Source organism: Pseudophryne corroboree, chromosome 3 (genome assembly GCF_028390025.1).
Source record: "Pseudophryne corroboree isolate aPseCor3 chromosome 3, aPseCor3.hap2, whole genome shotgun sequence".
Lineage (NCBI taxonomy): Eukaryota > Metazoa > Chordata > Amphibia > Anura > Myobatrachidae > Pseudophryne > Pseudophryne corroboree.
The window spans coordinates 346,200,582-346,227,112 of NC_086446.1; the positions used below are offsets into that span (position 1 = coordinate 346,200,582).

Below are 26,531 nucleotides of genomic sequence, written 5' to 3' on the forward strand. Positions count from 1 at the left end.
TTATTTCCTTTTCCCCTTTCTTTACCCACAAAGAAAGGGAACCTTTACCCTTATTTGTAATTTTTGGGCCTAAATGACTGCATCCGAGAGTGATGTGTCTTTTTCGCCAGCGCAGGAGCAATAGGCAAGAATGTCGACTTACCTGCGGTATCTGCAGAAACTAAAGCATCCAGCCCATCTCCAAATAAGGACTCACCTTAATACGGGAGAGCCTCCATATTCCTTTTGGAATCTTCAGCCTTCCATTGGCGAATCAACAACGCCCTCCGTGCTGAGATTGCCATGGTAGCGGCTCTTGATCCCATGAGACCAATATCTTTCATGGTTTCTAGCATGTACGCAGCAGCGTCATTTAATATGACCTAACGTTAGGAGTATCACGTCTCTATCTATTGTGTCAATGTCTAATGACACATTTTCTGACCACTTTTCAATAGCACCACTCACCCACGCACAGGCAATGGTAGGCCTAAGTAGTGTCCCATTGGCCACATAAATAGATTACAACGTAGACTCCAATTTGCGGTCTGCCGGCTCCTTAAGTGAAGCCGTCCCAGGCGCAGGAGAAACACCTTTTTCCTTTAACCGTGACAGGGCACTGTCTAAAATGGGGGGTGACTCCCACCTTTTCCTGTCCTCTGCATGGAAAAAGCTAAGCTGCCTGCCTTCTTTTGGGAATCTGAAATTTCTTTTCGGGTTAAACCAGACTCCCTCCAAGAGACTGTTCAGCTCATGAGGTGGAGGGAAAGTTACATTACTTTTTTACTAAAGTAAGTCTGCTGCTGTGGTAAAGGAGGAGGCCCCATAACTTCTAATACCTCCTTTATAGCTAAAAACATGTTTTGAATGTTTTTCGCTATTTTAGGACCTATTCCCCTGGAATTACTAGTGTCGACACAGGAATCAGCGGCCGTGTCGGTATCAGTTCATACTACTTGTGCAAAAGTTTGTCACCCAGAGGGGTCCCCTGTGGATAAAAGGCAGAACTATTGACAATCACATCTTCAACAGATTATTTTCAGTTTTCTGCATGAGACTCAGACTTATCCAATCTCTTACTGATATGATTCACACAATCACGTAACCTTTCACCCAGTCAGGCTCTTGGTGTCACATTACAACTCTGTGTCCCTAACATGGCTCCCCCAGAGGATGAACTCCCTGCCTCAGACATGTCACACACATGCACAATCACAGCACAGACACTCCGGGGCTTATAGGGGACAGACCCACAGTAAAATCTGTCAGAGGGACTCAGAAAAAACATTGCCAGTCCACAACTCAGCGCTTAAATAAAAAATCTGTGTTGTGTACTTTGTACACAGAGACTTTCCGCTCTATATATTATCAATAATAGGTTATAATACCACAATATACACTTTCCCTCCCTTTTTGCACTCTGATACTAAAATCATAAGTTGAGAGGAGGATCAGCGTTTCTTCCCTTGCTTTTTGCTGTAAGAAAATGGCGCTGAGCAGTGTGCTGGCTGCCTGAGGAAGAAGCCCCACCCCTGCAATGGCACGTTCTTCCTCAGCAACATGAGGTAATATTTATACTGGCAGGGGTGTAGGATTGTGCCACGGCATAATATGCTACTTTTGCCAGTGTAAGAGTAGGTTTTCATGCTGCCCAGGGCACCCCCCCCCCCCCCCCCGCTGTGCATGGGTAGCATGTCCGCGCAGCGCTCCCGCTCACTGCGCGGTACCTTGAGCCGTCACGATGACCGGAGGTCCCTCTTGCAGATCTCCGGTAATAATACTCATGCGTCTTCTGACTTCTGGCTCTGTTAGGGGGGTGACGGCGTGCTGTGGGAGTGAGCGCATAGCCGCAGCTAGTGTTCAGTACCCTTCAGGAGCTAATGGTGTCCTGTCAGCAAGAAGCAGAGCCATGAAACTATTTAGGAAGTTGGTTCCTACTTCTTCCCCCTAAGTCCCACGAAGCAGGGAGACTGTTGCCAGCAGTCTCCCTGAAAATAAAAACCTAACAAAGTATTTTCAGTTAAACTCAGTAGAGCTCCACTGGAGTGCAACCAGTCTGCCTGGGTACATTTTCTAAACTGAGGTCTAGAGGAGGGGCATAGAGGGAGGAGCCAGTTCACACTAGAAAAGTCTTAAAGTGCCCATGGCTCCTGCGGAACCGTCTATACCCCATGGTACTGAAGTGGACCCCAGCATCTTCTAGGACGTATGAGAAATATCTTTCAGAGCTGCTGGCAAGTGTATTCACCGGATGACGCAAATCCATTACTGATAGCTTAAGGACGGTTGAGGCATTGCATCTGTGTGGGATGAGAACTACTGTTGGGTAAATATCTGGGCATTCAGCCAGCTCAGAGAGACCCTGTCAGGTATGTGACTTAATAAAAAATCATGGTGTGAAAAGTATGTGGTGTTTCCCACTTCTGATGGCCAAATTCATGTATAAAAATAGCCCCTAATCATCGTCTAAAGTATATGATAAAAGCTACTGTTCAGACCATAGAATGGAATACCCACAATTATCTTAAATGCCAGACGGTTCAGGACGTGTTTAATGTGAATATACAGTACATATAAAGGTGCATACACACTTGCCGATAAAATGAGCGATGCTGCTCATTATCTCCCTTCCTGAGCGACGTTGCTCATTTTCTCGGCAAGTGTGTATGCCACCAGCGACGAGCAATGCGCGGCCCCGCAGGTTGGCCATAACCCTCGCTGTCGGCCGTGCATGCAAGCTCAATCTGGACTATCGTCCAGGAGCTGCCTGCCCGGCCCCAGCGTGACATCACAGAGCGATATGAACGGTCATATCATTCAGTGTGTACAACCGGCCGCTGACCGCCCAGTCTGGGAGGGGAAACACTAGGCGGCGTCGCTAATAGAGCACGTCGCCTACTGTGTATGCATGTTTAGATATTCATGTAGCAGTAATATCACAAAAGACAATTCCCTGGCCTGAATAAATGTAATGAAATGTATTCCCCCCAAGGAATAATAAGAATTTACTTACCGATAATTCTATTTCTCGTAGTCCGTAGTGGATGCTGGGGACTCCGTCAGGACCATGGGGAATAGCGGCTCCGCAGGAGACAGGGCACAAAAGCAAGCTTTTAGGATCACATGGTGTGTACTGGCTCCTCCCCCTATGACCCTCCTCCAAGCCTCAGTTAGGTACTGTGCCCGGACGAGCGTACACAATAAGGAAGGATCTTGAATCCCGGGTAAGACTCATACCAGCCACACCAATCACACCGTACAACTTGTGATCTGAACCCAGTTAACAGTATGATAACAAAGAAGTAGCCTCTTAAAAAAGATGGTTCACAACAATAATAACCCGATTTTTGTAACAATAACTATGTACAAGTAATGCAGACAATCCGCACTTGGGATGGGCGCCCAGCATCCACTACGGACTACGAGAAATAGAATTATCGGTAAGTAAATTCTTATTTTCTCTAACGTCCTAGTGGATGCTGGGGACTCCGTCAGGACCATGGGGATTATACCAAAGCTCCCAAACGGGCGGGAGAGTGCGGATGACTCTGCAGCACCGAATGAGAGAACTCCAAGTCCTCTTTAGCCAGAGTATCAAATTTGTAAAATTTTACAAACGTGTTCTCCCCTGACCACGTAGCTGCTCGGCAAAGTTGTAATGCCGAGACCCCTCGGGCAGCCGCCCAAGATGAGCCCACCTTCCTTGTGGAGTGGGCTTTTACAGTTTTAGGCTGTGGCAGGCCTGCCACAGAATGTGCAAGTTGAATTGTGCTACAGATCCAACGAGCAATCGTCTGCTTAGACGCAGGAGCACCCATCTTGTTGGGTGCATACAAGATAAACAACGAGTCAGATTTTCTGACTCCAGCTGTCCTTGAAATATATATTTTCAATGCTCTGACAACGTCCAGTAACTTGGAGTCCTCCAAGTCGCTAGTAGCCGCAGGCACCACAATAGGCTGGTTCAAGTGAAAAGCCGAAACCACCTTAGGGAGAAAATGAGGACGTGTCCGCAGTTCTGCCCTGTCCGAATGGAAAATCAGATATGGGCTTTTGTACGATAAAGCCGCCAACTCAGAAACTCTCCTGGCTGAAGCCAGGGCCAATAGCATGGTTACTTTCCATGTAAGATACTTCAAATCTACCGATTTGAGAGGCTCAAACCAATGAGATTTGAGAAATTCCAAAACTACGTTTAGATCCCACGGTGCCACTGGAGGCACAATTGGGGGTTGTATATGTAGTACACCCTTGACAAAAGTTTGTACTTCAGGCACTGAAGCCAATTCTTTCTGGAAGAAGATTGATAAGGCCGAAATTTGAACTTTAATAGACCCCAATTTGAGGCCCATAGACAATCCTGCCTGCAGGAAATGTAGGAATCGACCCAATTGAAATTCTTCCGTTGGGGCCTTCTTGGCCTCACACCACGCAACATATTTTCTCCAAATGCGGTGATAATGTTGTGCGGTCACTTCCTTCCTAGCTTTAATCAAGGTAGGAATAACTTCCTCTGGAATGCCCTTTTCTTTTAGAATCCGGCGTTCAACCGCCATGCCGTCAAACGCAGTCGCGGTAAGTCTTGGAACATACAAGGTCCCTGCTGAAGCAGATCCCTTCTTAGAGGTAGAGGCCACGGATCTTCCGTGAGCATCTCTTGAAGTTCCGGATACCAAGTTCTTCTTGGCCAATCCGGAGCCACTAGTATTGTTCTTACTCCCCTTTTCCGTATAATTCTCAGTACCTTTGGTATGAGAGGCAGAGGAGGAAACACATACACTGACTGGTACACCCACGGTGTTACCAGAGCGTCCACAGCTATTGCCTGAGGGTCTCTTGACCTGGCGCAATATCTGTCCAGTTTTTTGTTGAGGCGAGACGCCATCATGTCCACCTTTGGTTTTTCCCAATGGTTCACAATCATGTGGAAGACTTCCGGATGAAGTCCCCACTCTCCCGGGTGAAGGTCGTGTCTGCTGAGGAAGTCTGCTTCCCAGTTGTCCACTCCCGGGATGAACACTGCTGACAGTGCTATGACATGATTTTCCGCCCAGCGAAGAATCCTTGCAGCTTCTGTCATTGCTCTTCTGCTTCTCGTGCCGCCTTGTCTGTTTACGTGGGCGACTGCCGTGATGTTGTCCGACTGGATCAACACCGGCTGACCCTGAAGCAGCGGTTTCGCCAAGCTTAGAGCATTGTAGATTGCTCTTAGCTCTAGTATATTTATGTGAAGAGACGTCTCCAGGTTTGACCATACACCCTGGAAGTTTCTTCCCTGTGTGACTGCTCCCCAGCCCCGTAGGCTGGCATCCGTAGTCACCAGGACCCAGTCCTGTATGCCGAACCTGCGGCCCTCTAACAGATGGGCACTCTGCAACCACCACAGGAGAGACAACCTTGTCCTTGGTGACAGTGTTATCCGCTGATGCATGTGCAGATGCGATCCGGACCATTTGTCCAGCAGATCCCACTGAAATATTCGTGCATGGAATCTGCCGAATGGAATTGCTTCGTAAGAAGCCACCATCTTTCCCAGGACTCTTGTGCATTGATGTACTGACACATTTCCTGGTTTTAGGAGGTTCCTGACAAGTTCGGATAACTCCCTTGCTTTCTCCTCCGGGAGAAACACCTTTTTCTGAACCGTGTCCAGAATCATTCCCAGGAACAGCAGACATGTTGTCGGGGACAATTGAGATTTTGGAAGATTCAGAATCCACCCGTGTTGTTGAAGCACTACTTAGGTTAGTGCTACACCGACTTCCAGCTGTTCTCTGGACTTTGCCCTTATCAGGAGATCGTCCAAGTAAGGGATAATTAATACGCCTTTTCTTCGTAGAAGAACCATCATTTCGGTCATTACCTTGGTAAAGACCCGAGGTGCCGTGGACAACCCAAACGGCAGCGTTTGAAACTGATAATGACAGTCTTGTATCACGAACCTGAGATACCCTTGGTGTGAGGGGTAAATTGGGACATGCAGATAAGCATCTTTTATGTCCAGTGACACCATGAAGTCCCCTTCTTCCAGATTCGCTATCACTGCTCTTAGTGACTCCATCTTGAACTTGAATTTCTGTATGTACAGGTTCAAGGATTTCAGATTTAGAATAGGTCTTACCGAACCGTCCGGCTTCGGTACCACAAATAGTGTGGAATAATACCCCTTTCCCTGTTGTAGGAGGGGTACCTTGACTATCACCTGCTGAGAATACAGCTTGTGAATGGCTTCCAATACCGTCGCCCTTTCTGAGGGAGACGTTGGTAAAGCAGACTTTAGGAAACGGCGAGGGGGAGATCTTTCGAATTCCAACATGTAACCCTGAGATACTATCTGCAGGATCCACGGGTCCACCTGTGAGCGAGCCCACTGATTGCTGAAAATCTTTAGTCGACCCCCCACCGCTCCTGAGTCCGCTTGTAAAGCCCCAGCGTCATGCTGATGGCTTTGTAGAACCCGGGGCGGGCTTCTGGTCCTGGGCAGGGGCTGCTTGCTGCCCTCTCTTACCCTTTCCTCTGCCTCGTGGCAGATAAGACTGTCCTTTTGCCCGCTTGTTTTTATAGGAGCGAAAGGACTGCGGCTGAAAAGACGGTGTCTTTTTCTGTTGGGAGGGGGTCTGAGGTAAAAAAGTGGATTTGCCGGCAGTTGCCGTGGCCACCAGATCCGATAGACCAACCCCAAATAATTCCTCTCCTTTATATGGCAATACTTTCATATGCCTTTTGGAATCCGCATCACCTGACCACTGTCGCGTCCATAAACTTCTTCTGGCAGATATGGACATCGCACTTACTCTCGATGCCAGAGTGCAAACATCCCTCTGAGCATCTCGCATATAAAGAAACGCATCCTTTAATTGCTCTAGAGTCAATAAAATACTGTCCCTATCCAGGGTATCAATATTTTCAGTCAGGGAATCCAACCACACTACCCCAGCACTGCACATCCAGGCTGAGGCTATTGCTGGTCGGAGTATAACACCAGTATGCGTGTATATACTCTTCAGGGTAGTTTCCAGCCTCCTATCTGCTGGATCCTTGAGGGCGGCCGTATCTGGAGACGGCAACGCCACTTGTTTTGATAAACGTGTGAGCGCTTTATCCACCCTAGGGGGTGTTTCCCAGCGCGCCCTAACCTCTGGTGGGAAAGGGTATAATGCCAATAACTTCTTAGAAATTAGCAGTTTTCTATCTGGGTTAACCCACGCTTCATCACACACGTCATTCAATTCCTCTGATTCTGGAAAAGCTACAGGTAGTTTTTTCACCCCCCACATAATACCCCTTTTTGAGGTACCTGCAGTATCAGAGATCTGCAAAGCCTCCTTCATTGCCGTGATCATATAACGTGTGGCCCTATTGGAAAATACGTTTGTTTCTTCACCGTCGACACTAGATTCATCTGTGTCGGTACCTGTGTCGACTGACTGAGGTAAGGGACGTTTTACAGCCCCTGACGGTGTCTGAGACGCCTGAGCAGGTACTAACTGGTTTTCCGGCCGTCTCATTTCGTCAACTGACTTTTGTAATGTACTAACATTATCACGTAATTCCATAATTAAAGCCATCCATTCCGGTGTCGACTCCCTAGGGGGTGACATCACCATTACCGGCAATTGCTCCGCCTCCACACCAACATCGTCCTCATACATGTCGACACACACGTACCGACACACAGCAGACACACAGGGAATGCTCTTATCGAAGACAGGACCCCACTAGCCCTTTGGGGAGACAGAGGGAGAGTTTGCCAGCACACACCAAAAGCGCTATAAAATGTATATAAACAACCCTAAAAGGTGTTGTTTTTGTTATATGCGCTTTAAATATATAAATATCGCCAAAATATGCCCCCCTTCTCTTTGTTACCCTGTTTCTGTAGTGCAGTGCAGGGGAGAGTCCTGGGAGCCTTCCTCACAGCGGAGCTGAGCAGGAAAATGGCGCTGTGTGCTGAGGAGAATAAGCCCCGCCCCCTTTTCGGCTGGCTTTTCTCCCGGGTTTTGAGATATCTGGCCTGGGTTAAATACATACATATAGCCTCAATGGCTATATGTGATGTATTCTTTGCCATCAAAGGTATTAAATATTGCTGCCCAGGGCGCCCCCAGCAGCGCCCTGCACCCTCCGTGACCGTTCAGTGTGAAGTGTGTAGCAACAATGGCGCACAGCTGCAGTGCTGTGCGCTACCTTCATGAAGGCTGAAGAGCCTTCTGCCGCCTGTTTCCGGACCCTCGATCTTCAGCATCTATAAGGGGGATCGGCGGCGCGGCTCCGGGACGAACCCCAGGGTGACCTGTGTTCCGACTCCCTCTGAAGCTATGTCCAGTAGCCTAAGACTCCAATCCATCCTGCACGCAGGTGAGTTGAAAATCTCTCCCCTAAGTCCCTCGATGCAGTGAGCCTGTTGCCAGCAGGACTCACTGAAAATAATAAACCTAAAAACTTTTTCTAAGCAGCTCTTTAGGAGAGCCACCTAGATTGCACCCTGCTCGGACGGGCACAAAAACCTAACTGAGGCTTGGAGGAGGGTCATAGGGGGAGGAGCCAGTACACACCATGTGATCCTAAAAGCTTGCTTTTGTGCCCTGTCTCCTGCGGAGCCGCTATTCCCCATGGTCCTGATGGAGTCCCCAGCATCCACTAGGACGTTAGAGAAAATTGTATTTTGAAAAAATCCAACATCACTTATCTTTTTGGGCTAAAAAATTATAACCACTGATTGTAATTGTAGACATAACTCATCTGGGATTCCATTCTTTGCACTGTAGGGATGGACAAAATAAATCAGGCCCCCAAAATGAAAGGTCTGATTTCCTGTGGGTCGCATACAGACTAGTGATGTGCACCGGAAATTTTTCGGGTTTTGTGTTTTGGTTTTGGTTCCGAGGCCGTGTTTTGGATTCGGACTCGTTTTGGCAAAACCTCCCTGAAAATTTTTTGTCGGATTCGGGTGTGTTTTGGATTCGGGTGTTTTTTTACAAAAAACCCTCAAAAACAGCTTAAATATTAATACAGGTTGAGTATCCCTTATCCAAAATGCTTGGGACCAGAGGTATTTTGGATATCGGATTTTTCCGTATTTTGGAATAATTGCATACCATAATGAGATATCATGGTGATGGGACCTAAATATAAGCACAGAATGCATTTATGTTACATATACACCTTATACACACAGCCTGAAAGTAATTTTAGCCAATATTTTTTATAACTTTGTGCATTAAACAAAGTGTGTCTACATTCACACAATTCATTTATGTTTCATATACACCTTATATACACAGCCTGAAGGTCATTTAATACAATATTATTAATAACTTTGTGTATTAAACAAAGTTTGTGTACATTGAGCCATTAAAAAACATAAGTTTCAGTATCTCAGTCTCACTCAAAAAAGTCCGTATTTCGGAATATTCCATATTTCGGAATATTTGGATATGGGATACTCAACCTGTAATAATAATAATTTTATTTATATAGCGCTCTTTCTCCAATAGGACTCAAGGCGCTTAACAGATAAATCATAGATTTTGGGGGTCATTTTGATCCCATAGTATTATTAACCTCAATAACCATAATTTCCACTCATTTTCAGTCTATTCTGAACACCTCACAATATTATTTTTAGTCCTAAAATTTGCACCGAGGTCGCTGGATAACTAAGCAAAGCGACCCAAGTGGCCGACACAAACACCTGGCCCATCTAGGAGTGGCACTGCAGTGTCAGACAGGATGGAAGATTTAAAAAATAGTCCCCAAACAGCACATGATGCAAAGAAAAAAAAGAAGTGCACCAAGGTCGCTGTGTGACTAAGCTAAGCGACCCAAGTGGCCGACACAAACACCTGGCCCATCTAGGAGTGGCACTGCAGTGTCAGGCAGGATGGCACTTCAAAAAAATAGTCCCCAAACAGCACATGATGCAAAGAAAAATGAAAGAAAAAAAGAGGTGCAAGATGGAATTGTCCTTGGGCCCTCCCACCCACCCTTATGTTATATAAACAGGACATGCACACTTTAACAAACCCATCATTTCAGCGACAGGGTCTGCCACACGACTGTGACTGAAATGACTGGTTGGTTTGGGCCCCACCAAAAAAGCAATCAATCTCTCCTTGCACAAACTGGCTCTACAGAGGCAAGATGTCCACCTCCTCCTCATCGTCCGATTCCTCACCCCTTTCACTGTGTACATCCCCCTCCTCACAGATTATTAATTCGTCCCCACTGGAATCCACCATCTCAGGTCCCTGTGTACTTTCTGGAGGCAATTGCTGGTGAATGTCTCCACGGAGGAATTGATTATAATTCATTTTGATGAACATCATCTTCTCCACATTTTCTGGAAGTAACCTCGTACGCAGATTGCCGACAAGGTGAGCGGCTGCACTAAACACACTTTCGGAGTACACACTGGAGGGGGGGCAACTTAGGTAAAATAAAGCCAGTTTGTGCAAGGGCCTCCAAATTGCCTCTTTTTCCTGCCAGTATACGTACGGACTGTCTGATGTGCCTACTTGGATGCGATCACTCATATAATCCTCCACCATTCTTTCAATGGTGACAGAATCATATGCAGTGACAGTAGACGACATGTCAGTAATCGTTGCCAGGTCCTTCAGTCCGGACCAGATGTCAGCACTCGCTCCAGACTGCCCTGCATCACCACCAGCGGGTGGGCTCGGAATTCTTAGCCTTTTCCTCGCACCCCCAGTTGCGGGAGAATGTGAAGGAGGAGCTGTTGACGGGTCACGTTCCGCTTGACTTGACAATTTTCTCACCAGCAGGTCTTTGAACCTCCGCAGACTTGTGTCTGCCGGAAAGAGAGATACAACGTAGGTTTTAAATCTAGGATCGAGCACGGTGGCCAAAATGTAGTGCTCTGATTTCAACAGATTGACCACCCGTGAATCCTGGTTAAGCAAATTAAGGGCTCCATCCACAAGTCCCACATGCCTAGCGGAATCGCTCTGTTTTAGCTCCTCCTTCAATGTCTCCAGCTTCTTCTGCAAAAGCCTGATGAGGGGAATGACCTGACTCAGGCTGGCAGTGTCTGAACTGACTTCACGTGTGGCAAGTTCAAAGGGTTGCAGAACCTTGCACAACGTTGAAATCATTCTCCACTGCGCTTGAGTCAGGTGCATTCCCCCTCCTTTGCCTATATCGTAGGCAGATGTATAGGCTTGAATGGCCTTTTACTGCTCCTCCATCCTCTGAAGCATATTGAATTCCACCTCGTTACCACCTCTTGCTTCAGATGATGGCAGGGCAGGTTCAGGACTGTTTGCTGGTGCTCCAGTCTTCGGCACGCGGTGGCTGAATGCCGAAAATGGTCCGCAATTCTTCGGGTCACCGACAGCATCTCTTGCACGCCCCTGTCGTTTTTTAAATAATTCTGCACCACCAAATTCAATGTATGTGCAAAACATGGGACGTGCTGGAATTTGCCCAGATGTAATGCACGCACAATATTGGTGGCGTTGTCCGATGTCACAAATCCCCAGGAGAGTCCAATTGGGGTAAGCCATTCTGCGATGATGTTCCTCAGTTTCCGTAAGAGGTTGTCAGCTGTGTGCCTCTTATGGAAAGCGGTGATACAAAGCGTAGCCTGCCTAGGAACGAGTTGGCGTTTGCGAGATGCTGCTACTGGTGCAGCCGCCGCTGTTCTTGCTGCGGGAGGCAATACATCTACCCAGTGGGCTGTCACAGTCATATAGTCCTGAGTCTGCCCTGCTCCACTTGTCCACATGTCCGTGGTTAAGTGGACATTGGGTACAACTGCATATTTTAGGACACTGGTGACTCTTTTTCTGACGTCTGTGTACATTTTCGGTATCGCCTGCCTAGAGAAATGGAACCTAGATGGTATTTGGTACCGGGGACACAGTACCTCAATCAAGTCTCTAGTTCCCTGTGAATTAACGGTGGATACCGGAAACACGTTTCTCACCATCCAGGCTGCCAAGGCCTGAGTTATCCGCTTTGCAGCAGGATGACTGCTGTGATATTTCATCTTCCTCGCAAAGGACTGTTGGACAGTCAATTGCTTACTGGAAGTAGTACAAGTGGTCTTCCGACTTCCCCTCTGGGATGACGATCGACTCCCAGCAGCAACAACAGCAGCGCCAGCAGCAGTAGGCGTTACACTCAAGGATGCATCGGAGGAATCCCAGGCAGGAGAGGACTCGTCAGACTTGCCAGTGACATGGCCTGCAGGACTATTGGCTTTCCTGTGTAAGGAGGAAATTGACACTGAGGGAGTTGGTGGTGTGGTTTGCAGGAGCTTGGTTACAAGAGGAAGGGATTTAGTGGTCAGTGGACTGCTTCCGCTGTCATCCAAAGTTTTTGAACTTGTCACTGACTTCTGATGAATGCGGTCCAGGTGACGTATAAGGGAGGATGTTCCTAGGTGGTTAACGTCCTACTTATTACAGCTGGACAAAGGCAATACACGGCTTGACACCAGTTGTCCGCATTTCTGTTGAAATAATTCCACACCGAAGAGGTGATTTTTTTTGTATTTTGACCAGGCATGTCAATGGCCATATTCGTCCCACGGACAACAGGTGTCTCCCCGGGTGCCTGACTTAAACAAAACACCTCACCATCAGAATCCTCCTTGTCAATTTCCTCCCCAGCGCCAGCAACACCCATATCCTCATCCTGGTGTACTTCAACAGTGACATCTTCAATTTGACTATCAGGAACTGGACTGCGGGTGCTCCTTCCAGCACTTGCAGGGGGCGTGCAAATGGTGGAAGGCGCAACCTTTTCCCGTCCAGTGTTGGGAAGGTCAGGCATCGCAACCGACACAATTGGACTCTCCTTGGGGATTTGTGATTTAGAAGAACGCACAGTTCTTTGCTGTGCTTTTGCCATCTTAACTCTTTTAAGTTTTCTAGCAGGAGGATGAGTGCTTCCATCCTCAGGTGAAACTGAACCACTAGCCTTGAACATAGGCCAGGGCCTCAGCCGTTCCTTGCCACTCCGTGTCGTAAATGACACATTGGCAAGTTTACGCTTCTCCTCAGACGATTTTGATTTAGATTTTTGGGTCATTTTACTGAGCTTTATTTTTTTGGATTTTACATGCTCTCTACTATGACATTGGGCATCAGCCTTGGCAGACGACGTTGATGGCATTTCATCGTCTCGGCCATGACTAGTGGCAGCAGCTTCAGCACGAGGTGGAAGTGGATCTTGATCTTTCCCTATTTTACCCTCCACATTTTTGTTCTCCATTTTTTAATGTGTGGAATTATATGCCAGTAATAATAGGATTTTGGTACTTACCGATAAATCTTTTTCTCCTAGTCCGTAGAGGATGATGGGGACACCAAAAGGACCATGGGGTATAGACGGGATCCACAGGAGCTTGGGCACACTAAAAAGACTTAATCTGGGTGTGAACTGGCTCCTCCCTCAATGCCCCTCCTCCAGACCTCAGTTATAGGAACTGTGCCCAGGAGAGACGGACATCTCAAGGAAAAGATTTTTATTTAAACTAAGGGCTACAAACCGACCAGCCCACACCACAAACATACCGTACCACCGGAGTAACTTTAAACCAGATAAAAGTATGCATTAGCACCAGCAACAAGCTGAAACAAAACAATACACAACCCGTGTATAAACTAATTTAACCAGCAAGAAAACACTGCAAGTAATAGTCCGCACCGTGACGGGCGCCCAGCATCCTCTACGGACTAGGAGAAAAGGATTTATCGGCAAGTACCAAAATCCTATTTTCTCTTACGTCCTAGAGGATGCTGGGGACACCAAAAGGACCATGGGGATTATACCAAAGCTCCAGAACGGACGGGAGAGTGCGGACGACTCTGCAGCACCGACTGAGCAAACGCCAGGTCCTCATCGGCCAGGGTATCAAACATATAGAATTTAGCAAACGTGTTAGAACCCGACCAAGTAGCTGCTCGGCAAAGTTGTAACGCCGAAACGCCTCAGGCAGCCGCCCAAGATGAGCCCACTTTCCTGGTAGAATGGGCTTTCACCGACTTCGGCACAGGTAGTCCGATCGAAGAATGAGCCTGCTGGATCGTACTACATATCCAGCGTGCAATAGTCTGTTTTGAAGCAGGATGAGCAATCTTGTTGGCAGCATACAAGACATACAACGCCTCAGTCTTCCTAGCTACAGCTGTCCTAGTGACGTAGATCTTCAACGCTCTTACAACATCCAGAGATTTTGGAATCGCCACCGCTTCCGTAGCCACCGGAACCACAATAGGTTGGTTAATGTGAAATGAAGAAACCACCTTCAGCAGAAATTGTTGACGAGTCCTCAATTCCGCCCTATCAGAATGAAAAATCAAGTACGGGCTCTTATGAGATAAAGCCGCCAACTCTGACACTCGCCTGGCAGACGCCAGCGCCAAAAGCATAACTACCTTCCAAGTGAGAAACTTCAACTCAACCTTACGCAAAGGTTCAAACCAGGAAGACATGAGAATCCGTAAGACCACATCAAGGTCCCATGGAGCTACGGGAGGCAAAAACGGAGGATTGATATGCATTACTCCTTTCACAAAAGTCTGAACCTCTGGAAGGGCAGCTAACTCTTTTTGAAAGAAAATAGACAAAGCCGAAATCTGCACTTTGATGGAACTCAATTTTAGGCTTGCATCTACCCCTGCCTGTAAAAAGTGGAGAAAGCGACCCAAGTGAAAATCTTCCGCAGGAGCCATTTTAGACTCACACCAGGAAACATACTTCCTCCAAATACGGTGATAATGTTTCGCCGTAACCTCCTTCCTAGCCTTAATGAGAGTTGGAATGACTTCCCTGGGAATACCCTTACGAGCTAAGATCTGGTACTCAACCTCCATGCCGTCAAACGCAGCCGCGGTTTGTCTGGAAACACGCATGGCCCCTGCAACAACAGATCCTCTCTTAGAGGAAGTGGCCAAGGATCTTCCATCAGTAAGTCCTGAAGATCCGGGTACCAGGCCCTTCTTGGCCAGCCTGGAACAACGAAAATCGCCTGAACCCTTGCTCGTCGAATGATCCCCAGTACCTTTGGAATGAGAGGAAGTGGAGGGAACACATACACCGACTGGAACACCCACGGAGACACCAGGGCGTCCACTGCAGTGGCTTGGGGGTCCCTTGACCTGGAACAATACCTCGGGAGCTTCTTGTTGAGACGAGACGCCATCATGTCGATCAACGGAATTCCCCAGCGTTCTGTCACCTCTGCAAATACCTCTTGGTGAAGAGCCCACTCTCCCGGATGGAGATCGTGTCTGCTGAGGAAATCTGCTTCCCAGTTGTCCACTCCCGATAGGAAGACCGCTGATAGGGCGCACACGTGTTGTTCTGCCCAGCGAAGGATTCTTGTGGACTCCTCCATTGCCACTCTGCTCCTCGTTCCGCCTTACGGTTTATATGCGCCACCGCTGTGATGTTGTCTGACTGCACCAGGACAGGTCGACCCTGAAGAAGGCTTCTTGCTTGCAGCAGGCCGTTGTAATTGGCTCTTAACTCGAGGACATTTATGTGGAGACAGGCTTCCTGAAGCGACCATTTCCCCTGGAAGTTTCTTCCTTGGGTGACTGCGCCCCAGCCCCGGAGACTTGCATCTGTTGTTAGAAGTACCCAATCCTGGATACCGAATCGGCGTCCCCCTAGGAGGTGATGACCTTGTAGCCACCACAGGAGAGAAATTCTGGCTCTGGGAGATAAATTTATCTTCCGGTGAATGTGCAGGTGAGACCCGGACCATTTGCTCAGCAAGTCCCACTGAAACACCCGGGCGTGAAACCTGCCGAATGGGATGGCTTCGTATGCCGCAACCATCTTCCCCAGAACCCGAGTACATTGATGGATCGACACACTCTTCGGCCTCAGAATTTCCCTGACCATCGTCTGCAGTTCCAGAGCCTTTTCTTCTGGAAGAAATACCTTCTGTAATTCCGTGTCCAGAATTATGCCCAGAAAAGGAAGCCGAGTGGTCGGAATCAACTGGGATTTTGGCAAATTGAGCACCCAACCGTGCTGTCGCAGAACCGACAGTGACAACTCTACACTTCTCAGCAACCGTTCCTTGGACCTCGCCTTTATCAGGAGATCGTCCAAGTACGGGATAATTGTAACCCCTTGTTTGCGAAGGAGAACCATCATTTCCGCCATGACTTTGGTGAAAATCCTCGGAGCCGTGGAAAGCCCAAACGGCAACGTCTGAAATTGGTAATGAGAATCCTGTATCGCAAACCTGAGAAAGGCCTGATGTGAAGGATATATCGGGACATGTAAGTAGGCATCCTTGATGTCGACTGACGCCATAAACTCCCCCCCTTCCAGGCTGGCAATCACCGCTCGAAGGGATTCCATCTTGAACTTGAAAACTTTCAAGTATGGATTGAGGGATTTTAGATTTAGAATTGGTCTGACCGAACCGTCCGGTTTCGGCACAACAAAGAGGCTCGAGTAGAACCCCTCCCCCCGCTGGGACGAGGGAACGGGAATAAAGACCCTCTGTATACACAGTTTTTGAATCACTGCTAGCACCACCTCCCTGTCCGGAAGAACTACTGGTAATGCCGAAATGAAGAACCGGTGAGGGGGCATCTCCTGAAACTCCAGTTTGTATCCCTGAGACACGATCTCTAGTACCCAAGGATCCAGGCCTGATTGAATCCAGACCTGACTGAAAATTCGTAGACGGCCCCCCACCGGTTCGGACTCACCCAGGGAAGCCCCAGCGTCATGCGGTGGACTTGGTAGCAGCAGGGGAGGACTTTTGGTCCTGGGCGCCTGAACCTGGAGGAGATTTCCTTCCCCTTCCTCTACCCTTTGAAGCGAGGAAGGACGAGCCTTTTCCACGCCTGTATTTATTGTGACGAAAGGACTGCATTTGCTGATGTGGTGCCTTTTTCTGTTGTGTGGGAACATAAGGAAGAAGAGAGGACTTACCCACAGTCGCGGTCGAGACCAGGTCAGCCAAGCCGTCCCCAAACAAGACAGTACCTTTGAAGGGTAGCGATTCCATAGCCCTCTTGGAGTCGGCATCAGCATTCCATTGATGGATCCACAGCGCCCTCCTGGCTGATATCGACATGGCATTGGTTCTTGAACCCAAGAGACAGACGTCCCTCGCCGCATCTTTTATGTAATCTGCAGCGTCCTTAATATAACCGAGAGTTAGAAGGACATTATCTTTACCAAGAGTATCCATATCATTAGCTAAATTCTCAGCCCATTTAGCAATAGCACTACTCACCCATACCGACGCCACAGCGGGTCTCAGCAATGCACCCGAATTAGCGAAAATGGACTTCAGAGACGTCTCCAGTTTGCGATCCGCTGTATATTTGAGAGCTGCCGTGTCAGGAGACGGAAGTGCCACTTTCTTAGACAAACGAGATAGAGCTTTGTCAACATTTGGAGAGGCCTCCCATTTTCCCCTGTCATCAGAGGGGAAAGGATACGCCATGTAAATCCTCTTGGGAATCTGCCATTTCTTATCCGGCGACTCCCAAGCCTTTTCACAAAGAGTATTCATTTCATGAGAGGGGGGAAATTTCACCTCAGGTTTTTTTCCCTTGAACAAGCAAATCCTTGTTTCCTGTACCGCAGGTTCATCAGAAATGTGTATAACGTCTTTTATAGCTACAATCATGTACTGAATACTCTTAACTAACAGTGGATGTAAAGCTGCCTCAGTGAAATCGACCTCGGAATCAGAGTCCGTGTCGGTATCAGTATCTACCACTTGAGTAAATGGCCTCTTTTGCGACCTGGATGGTGTCTGCACCTGAGACAAAGCCTCTTCCATGGACTTTTTCCACACCTGGGTCTGTGCCTCAGACTTATCTAACCTCTTTGATAAGGAAGCTACATTCGAGTTTATCGTACTGAGCAATGCTAGCAAATCAGGTGTCGGCTGCGTCGACAGTCCCAACTCTAGCCCCGCATCCGCTCCCACAATAACCTCCTCCGGTGAATAACCTTCAGCCTCAGACATGCTGACACGTAGTACCGACACACCACAACACACAGAACGTCCCAGCTAGGTGACAGGCCCACAATAAAGCCCAGATAGAGGACACAGTGGGAGTATGCCAGCTCACACCCCAGCGCCCATATATCGCAAGAACGATATATGTACCCAGCGCTGCCTTATGTTACTATTAAGCACCACACTGCGGCCCCCCTCTGAAAATGCCCCCCCCCCGTTACTTGGGAGAGAAGCGTGGAGATCCCGGCAGCGTCTATCCCTCAGCCGCGTGTTGCAGGGAAAATGGCGCCCGTGAGCTGCGGGACGAAGCTCCGCCCCCTTCCCGGCGCGCTTCGGCCCGCCAATTTCAAATCTGTAGAAAAATGCCGGCGGGGTCTGTAAACGGTGCCGAGGCACCCACAATCTTTTTGCCGCCCAAACAACCTCCAGTAACATGCTGCCCAGGACGCCCCCCCCAGCGCCCTGCACCCAGTGAAAACCGTTGGTGATGTGTGTGGGAGCATGGAGCACAGCGTTACCGCTGTGCTGTACCTTCCGTTACTGAAGTCTTCTGCCGTCCTGAAGTCTTCTGATCTTCTCATACTCACCCGACTTCTGTCTTCTGTGAGGGGGTGACGGCGTGCCTCCGGGAACAAGCAGCTAGGCGCACCAAGTGATCGAACCCTCTGGAGCTAATGGTGTCCAGTAGCCGAGAAGCAGAGCCCTTAACTAAGAAGAAGTAGGTCTGCTCCTCTCCCCTCACTCCCACGCTGCAGGGAGCCTGTAGCCAGCAGGTCTCCCTGAAAATAAAAAACCTAACAAAGTCTTTTCTAGAGAAACTCAGGAGAGCTCCCCTAGTGTGCATCCAGTCACTCCTGGGCACAAAGTCTAACTGAGGTCTGGAGGAGGGGCATAGAGGGAGTAGCCAGTTCACACCCAGATGAAGTTTTTTTAGTGTGCCCAAGCTCCTGAGGATCCCATCTATACCCCATGGTCCTTTTGGTGTCCCCAGCATCCTCTAGGACGTAAGAGAAATATCAATAGCAATGGCCTACTACTATATATACTGCGCACAACTGAAATGCACCACAGGTATGGATGGATAGTATACTTGACACAGAAGTAGGTAGAGCAGTGGCCTACTGTACCGTACTGCTATATATTATATACTGGTGGTCAGCAAACTGTGCAAAACTGAAATGCACCACAGGTATGGATGGATAGTATACTTGACGACACAGAGGTAGGTAGAGCAGTGGCCTTCTGTACTGTACTGCTATATAGTATATACTGGTGGTCAGCTAACTGCAAAACTGAAATGCACCACAGGTATGGATGGATAGTATACTTGACTACACAGAGGTAGGTAGAGCAGTGGCCTTCTGTACCGTACTGCTTTATAGTATATACTGGTGGTCAGCAAACTGTGCAAAACTGAAATGCACCACAGGTATGGATGGATTATATACTTGACGACACAGAGGTAGGTAGAGCAGTGGACTACTGTACCGTACTGCTAGCTATATATATATATATATATATAGTTATACTGGTGGTCAGCAAAATTCTGCACTGTCCTCCTACTATATACTACAATGCAGCACAGATATGGAGCGTTTTTCAGGCAAAGAACGTATAATACTGGTGGTCACTGGTCAGCAAAACTCTGCACTGTCCTCCTACTATATAATACTGCTGGTCCCCAGTCCCCACAATAAAGCAATTAGCACACTGAGCACAGATATTTGCAGCACACTGAGCACAGTCAGATATGGAGCGTTTTTCAGGCAGAGACCGTAGATATTTGCACTTGTTGCACACTGAACACAGATATTTGCAGCACACTGAGCACAGATATTTTCAGCACAATTTGCAGCCCACTGAACATAGAAACTGAGTGGACGCCAGCCACGTCCTCTCACGATCATCTCCAATGCGCGAGTGAAAAATGGCGGCGACGCGCGGCTCCTTATATAGAATACGAATCTTGCGAGAATTCGACCGCGGGATGATGACGTTCGGGCGCGCTCGGGTTAACCGAGCAAGGCGGGAGGATCCGAGTTGCTCGGACCCGTGAAAAAAAAGGTGAAGTTCGGGCGGGTTCGGATCCCGAGGATCCGAACCCGCTCATCACTAATACAGACCATAATTTTGGTCCAACATGTCCCACCTGCACATGATCCCCAGGACAGCTAAAATTTAAAGACCCAGCAGACAGAATGCAGGACAGCACTGGGCTCTGTCCTAAACACAATAGAAGAAATACCAGCGAACCCTAGATTTGCAGGTTTTGTCAGAACCACATGGCTCTGCATACTCAGTTCCTGTTAGTTCAAACAATCTTGCTTCATATTCTAATAGTAATTGTAACTGACTATGCAGAGCCAAAGGGTTCTGCTAAAACCTGCAAATCCAGGGGTCAGTACAGCTTCCGGTAGTTAGCATTAGGACAAGAAAGGATGAACTACTGGGTGGAGCTTCCCCTAGTATGGTCAATCTTGAAGCTCCCACAGCCTTGAGTCAGTATAGTGATCATAACTAAAGTCATACATCCCAACATGACCCTCTCCAGGAGGGACAGAACGCTCTGCTTCTGGAGTTTTCTCTTAATGTATGATTGTCTGCACCTGTTTTGAACATGTTAATAGCTAAGAAAGGTGTTTCACCACAGGTGACGGCAATCATACATTAAGAGGGAAGTCCAGGAGAGCAGTCTGTCCCTCCTGGAGAGGGTCATTTTGGGTGGTATGCAAAGTTGCTGTATGGGGCAGGATACTTTGTAATGCAAACCTCACTTTTCTACTAGTAACACACACTGTAAATCTTGTACTCAGCATTTGCCTTTAGCTACTGCGTAAAATGTGAGCGACCCTGCAGGCTATGCCTGAGCTCAAATAAGCAGCGCTGTATATGATTTACATTAATGAACATAGTCACAGAATACATGCCTCCTGCCAAACTATGACGTGCGGTAAGTAAGCATTAAACTAGCAGTTGCTTGGCGTGGAAGCCCGGCCTGGTCCCCTCACAGGCGGCAGGAGTGACAGCGACAATGAGGAGGCGCTTGTGACGTTTCCCGCGCTTTCTTCCTCAAGCTCAGGGACTCGCCTATTCGCGCTCCGGCGGGTCTCTATCTGCCCTCGCGACGCCGGCCTCGCGCTATATTGCTCGCAACCGCCTGCAGCTTGAGGAGGGAGGGTGGAGAGGGAAGAGCATTTTGACAGACAGGTGAGGAAGCCAATCCTCTGCTGCCGGAAGGCGAAAATAGCTGTGATATTTCACCAATCGAGTACCGTTTTAGTTATCTCTGACTGTCTGAGCTGAGAGGGTGCAGCACTTATGAGGCTTGTATTAGCAGTGAGCTCGGTGAGGTAATGGGAAATGTGCACTTTTACAGGACACAGTGGGGGAGATTTAAATGTTTGAAAAGTCGGTTGGGTGTCTGTTTTTTCCTGTCTATTAGATAGGAAAAAACAGATTCCCATCTGACTTTTCAAACATTTGAATCTCCCCCAGTGACTGTGAAGGCTCGCGGTGGTAGTTCATAGGTTGAATGTTGTTTGCACTAATTAGGGGAGTCATATAGCAGCTTACCAAACACTGGGGAGAATATCGCCCTGCAAAGTTTGCGAGTTGCGTGTGCGTACACATTTGCCAATGTAAGGAGCGATGGCAGGGGCCATCATTCGGCAGCATGGCTCTTGCTAGCAATGTATTCCGTTGGCGGGTACACACTAGGCCAGTGGTTCTCAAACTCAAAATACATATATTCCAGCAGATGGGATGCCGACTGTCCGTATACTGATAGCGGAATCTTGTCTGTTCGAATCCCAACAACGAGGCAGCAAGTCACCTTGTGGGCTCTGCGCTTGCCACGCTTCCGGGCCCCACACAGTTCACGTTTTGAAGGTCACCGAGCAGGTGCACAGGTGTATTTATTGCTCATTGACACATTTTAAAATATCCACATGTGGAGCTCATTATTTCTCTATCGTCCTAGTGGATGCTGGGGTTCCTGAAAGGACCATGGGGAATAGCGGCTCCGCAGGAGACAGGGCACAAAAAGTAAAGCTTTTCCAGATCAGGTGGTGTGCACTGGCTCCTCCCCCTATGACCCTCCTCCAGACTCCAGTTAGATTTTTGTGCCCGGCCGAGAAGGGTGCAATCTAGGTGGCTCTCCTAAAGAGCTGCTTAGAAAAAGTTTAGCTTAGGTTTTTTATTTTACAGTGAGTCCTGCTGGCAACAGGATCACTGCAACGAGGGACTGAGGGGAGAAGAAGTGAACTCACCTGCGTGCAGGATGGATTGGCTTCTTGGCTACTGGACATCAGCTCCAGAGGGACGATCACAGGTACAGCCTGGATGGTCACCGGAGCCGCGCCGCCGGCCCCCTTGCAGATGCTGAAGTCAGAAGAGGTCCAGAATCGGCGGCTGAAGACTCCTGCAGTCTTCTAAAGGTAGCGCACAGCACTGCAGCTGTGCGCCATTTTCCTCTCAGCACACTTCACACGCAGTCACTGAGGGTGCAGGGCGCTGGGGGGGGGCGCCCTGGGAGGCAAATGTAACCTATATAAAGGCTAAAAATACCTCACATATAGCCCCCAGAGGCTATATGGAGATATTTAACCCCTGCCTGGATTCACTAAATAGCGGGAGATGAGCCCGCCGGAAAAGGGGCGGGGCCTATCTCCTCAGCACACGGCGCCATTTCCTCTCACAGCTCCGCTGGTCAGGACGGCTCCCAGGTCTCTCCCCTGCACTGCACTACAGAAACAGGGTAAAACAGAGAGGGGGGGCAAATTTATGGCGATATTTTGATATATATAAAGCAGCTATAAGGGAGCACTTATTATAAGGCTATCCCTGTTATATATAGCGCTTTTGGTGTGTGCTGGCAAACTCTCCCTCTGTCTCCCCAAAGGGCTAGTGGGTCCTGTCTTCGTTAGGAGCATTCCCTGTGTGTCTGCTGTGTGTCGGTACGTGTGTGTCGACATGTATGAGGACGATATTGGTGTGGAGGCGGAGCAATTGCCAAATATGAGGATGTCACCCCCTAGGGAGTCGACACCAGAATGGATGCCTTTATTTATGGAACTACGGGATAGTGTCAACACGCTAAAGCAGTCGTTTGACGACATGAGACGGCCGGACAATCAATTAGTGCCTGTCCAGGCGACTCAAACACCGTCAGGGGCTGTGAAACGCCCTTTGCCTCAGTCGGTCGACACAGACCCAGACACAGGCACTGACTCCAGTGGTGACGGTGACGAATCAACCGTATTTTCCAGTAGGGCCACACGTTATATGATTTTGGCAATGAAGGAGGCGTTACATTTAGCTGATACTACAGGTACCACTAAACAGGGTATTATGTGGGGTGTGAAAAAACTACCTATAGTTTTTCCTGAATCAGAAGAATTAAATGACGTGTGTAATGAAGCGTGGGTTGCCCCTGATAAAAAGCTGATAATTTCAAAGAAATTATTGGCATTATACCCTTTCCCGCCAGAGGTTAGGGAGCGCTGGGAAACACCTCCTAGGGTGGACAAGGCGCTAACACGCTTATCTAAACAAGTGGCGTTACCCTCTCCTGAGACGGCCGCACTTAAAGATCCATCAGATAGGAGGATGGAAAATATCCAAAAAAGTATATACACACATGCAGGTGTTATACTACGACCAGCTATAGCGACTGCCTGGATGTGCAGTGCTGGGGTAGTTTGGTCAGAGTCCCTGATTGAAAATATTGATACCCTGGACAGGGACAATATTTTACTGTCGTTAGAACACAGCCCTTTCGTTCCTTTAAAAATAAGAGAGCAAAGGGCTATTCATATCTGCCACGAGGCAGAGGTCGAGGGAAGAGACAGCAACAGGCAGCTCCTTCCCAGGAACAGAAGCCTTCCCCGGCTTCTACAAAAGCCTCAGCATGACGCTGGGGCTTCTCAAGCGGACTCGGGGACGGTGGGTGGTCGTCTCAAAAATTACAGCGCGCAGTGGGCTCACTCGCAGGTAGATCCCTGGATCCTGCAGATAATATCTCAGGGGTACAGGTTGGAATTAGAGACAGATCCACCTCGCCGTTTCCTGAAGTCTGCTTTACCAACGTCCCCCTCCGAAAGGGAGACGGTTTTGGAAGCCATTCACAAGCTGTACTCTCAGCAGGTGATAGTCAAGGTACCTCTTCTACAACAAGGGAAGGGGTATTATTCCACTCTTTTTGTGGTACCGAAGCCGGATGGCTCGGTAAGGCCTATTCTAAATCTGAAGTCCTTGAACCTGTACATAAAGAAGTTCAAGTTCAAGATGGAGTCACTCAGAGCAGTGATAGCGAACCTGGAAGAGGGGGACTTTATGGTATCCTTGGACATCAAGGATGCGTATCTCCACGTTCCAATTTACCCCTCACACCAGGGGTACCTCAGGTTCGTTGTACAAAACTGTCACTATCAGTTTCAGACGCTGCCGTTCGGATTGTCCACGGCACCTCGGGTCTTTACAAAGGTAATGGCCGAGATGATGATTCTTCTTCGAAGAAAAGGCATATTAATTATCCCATACTTGGACGATCTCCTAATAAGGGCAAGGTCCAGAGAACAGCTAGAGATGGGATTAGCACTGTCGCAAGAAGTGCTAAAACAGCACGGGTGGATTCTGAATATTCCAAAATCCCAGTTAATGCCGACAACTCGTCTGCTGTTCCTAGGGATGATTCTGGACACGGTTCAGAAAAAGGTTTTTCTCCCGGAGGAAAAAGCCAAGGAGTTATCCGAGCTTGTCAGGAACCTCCTAAAACCAGGAAAGGTGTCTGTACATCAATGCACAAGAGTCCTGGGAAAAATGGTGGCTTCTTACGAAGCAATTCCATTCGGCAGATTCCACGCAAGAATTTTCCAAAGGGATCTGTTGGACAAATGGTCAGGGTCGCATCTTCAGATGCACCTGCGGATAACCCTGTCTCCAAGGACAAGGGTGTCTCTTCTGTGGTGGTTGCAGAGTGCTCATCTATTGGAGGGCCGCAGATTCGGCATACAGGATTGGATCCTGGTGACCACGGACGCCAGCCTGAGAGGCTGGGGAGCAGTCACACAAGGAAGAAACTTCCAGGGAGTATGGACGAGCCTGGAAACGTCTCTTCACATAAACATTCTGGAACTAAGAGCAATATACAATGCTCTAAGCCAGGCAGAACCTCTGCTTCAGGGAAAACCGGTGTTGATCCAGTCGGACAACATCACGGCAGTCGCCCATGTGAACAGACAGGGCGGCACAAGAAGCAGGAGTGCAATGGCAGAAGCTGCAAGGATTCTTCGCTGGGCAGAGAATCATGTGATAGCACTGTCAGCAGTGTTCATCCCGGGAGTGGACAACTGGGAAGCAGACTTCCTCAGCAGACACGATCTTCACCCGGGAGAGTGGGGACTTCATCCAGAAGTCTTCCACTTGCTGGTAACCCGTTGGGAAAGACCAATGGTGGACATGATGGCGTCTCGCCTCAACAAAAAACTGGACAGGTATTGCGCCAGGTCAAGAGATCCGCAGGCAATAGCTGTGGACGCGCTGGTAACGCCTTGGGTGTACCAGTCGGTGTATGTGTTTCCTCCTCTGCCTCTCATACCAAAAGTATTGAGAATTATACGGCAAAGAGGCGTAAGGACGATACTAGTGGTTCCGGATTGGCCAAGAAGGACTTGGTACCCGGAACTTCAAGAGATGATCTCGGAAGATCCGTGGCCTCTACCTCTAAGGAGGGACTTGCTTCAGCAGGGTCCCTGTCTGTTTCAAGACTTACCGCGGCTGCGTTTGACGGCATGGCGGTTGAACGCCGGATCCTAAAGGAAAAAGGCATGCCGGAAGAAGTCATTCCTACTTTGATTAAAGCAAGGAAGGAAGTAACCGTGCAACATTATCACCGAATTTGGCGAAAATATGTTGCGTGGTGCGAAGATCGGAGTGCTCCGACGGAGGAATTTCAACTGGGTCGATTCCTACATTTCCTGCAATCAGGATTGTCTATGGGTCTCAAATTGGGATCTATTAAGGTTCAAATTTCGGCCCTGTCGATTTTCTTTCAAAAAGAATTGGCTTCAGTCCCTGAAGTCCAGACCTTTGTTAAGGGAGTGCTACATATACAGCCTCCTGTGGTGCCTCCAGTGGCACCGTGGGATCTCAATGTGGTTTTGGACTTTCTAAAATCTCATTGGTTTGAACCACTAAAGAAGGTGGATTTGAAATATCTCACATGGAAAGTGACCATGCTTCTAGCCCTGGCTTCGGCCAGGAGAGTGTCAGAACTGGCAGCTTTATCTTACAAAAGCCCATATCTGATTTTCCATTCGGACAGGGCAGAACTGCGGACTCGTCCGCATTTTCTCCCTAAGGTGGTGTCAGCATTTCATCTGAACCAGCCTATTGTAGTGCCTGCGGCTACAAGTGACTTGGAGGACTCCAAGTTACTGGACGTTGTCAGAGCATTAAAAAATAAGAATTTACTTACCGATAATTCTATTTCTCGGAGTCCGTAGTGGATGCTGGGGTTCCTGAAAGGACCATGGGGAATAGCGGCTCCGCAGGAGACAGGGCACAAAAAAGTAAA

General features: G+C 48.5%; 1 protein-coding gene across 4 annotated transcripts in view; it reads right to left on the reverse strand.

Moving 5' to 3' along the window:
* Nucleotides 1–21,082, reverse strand: part of FBXO47 (F-box protein 47) — an 873,621-nt gene extending 852,539 nt beyond the window's left edge. For 2 of the 4 annotated variants that reach the window (XM_063959707.1, XM_063959704.1), the window contains exon 1: nt 20,884–21,080. The gene's annotated coding sequence lies outside the window, so the exon portion shown is untranslated. Of the gene's footprint in view, nt 1–20,883 lie in introns of all 4 variants that reach the window. The other 2 variants (XM_063959705.1, XM_063959706.1) reach the window with 1 other exon arrangement.
* Nucleotides 21,083–26,531: the final 5,449 nt, after the last annotated feature.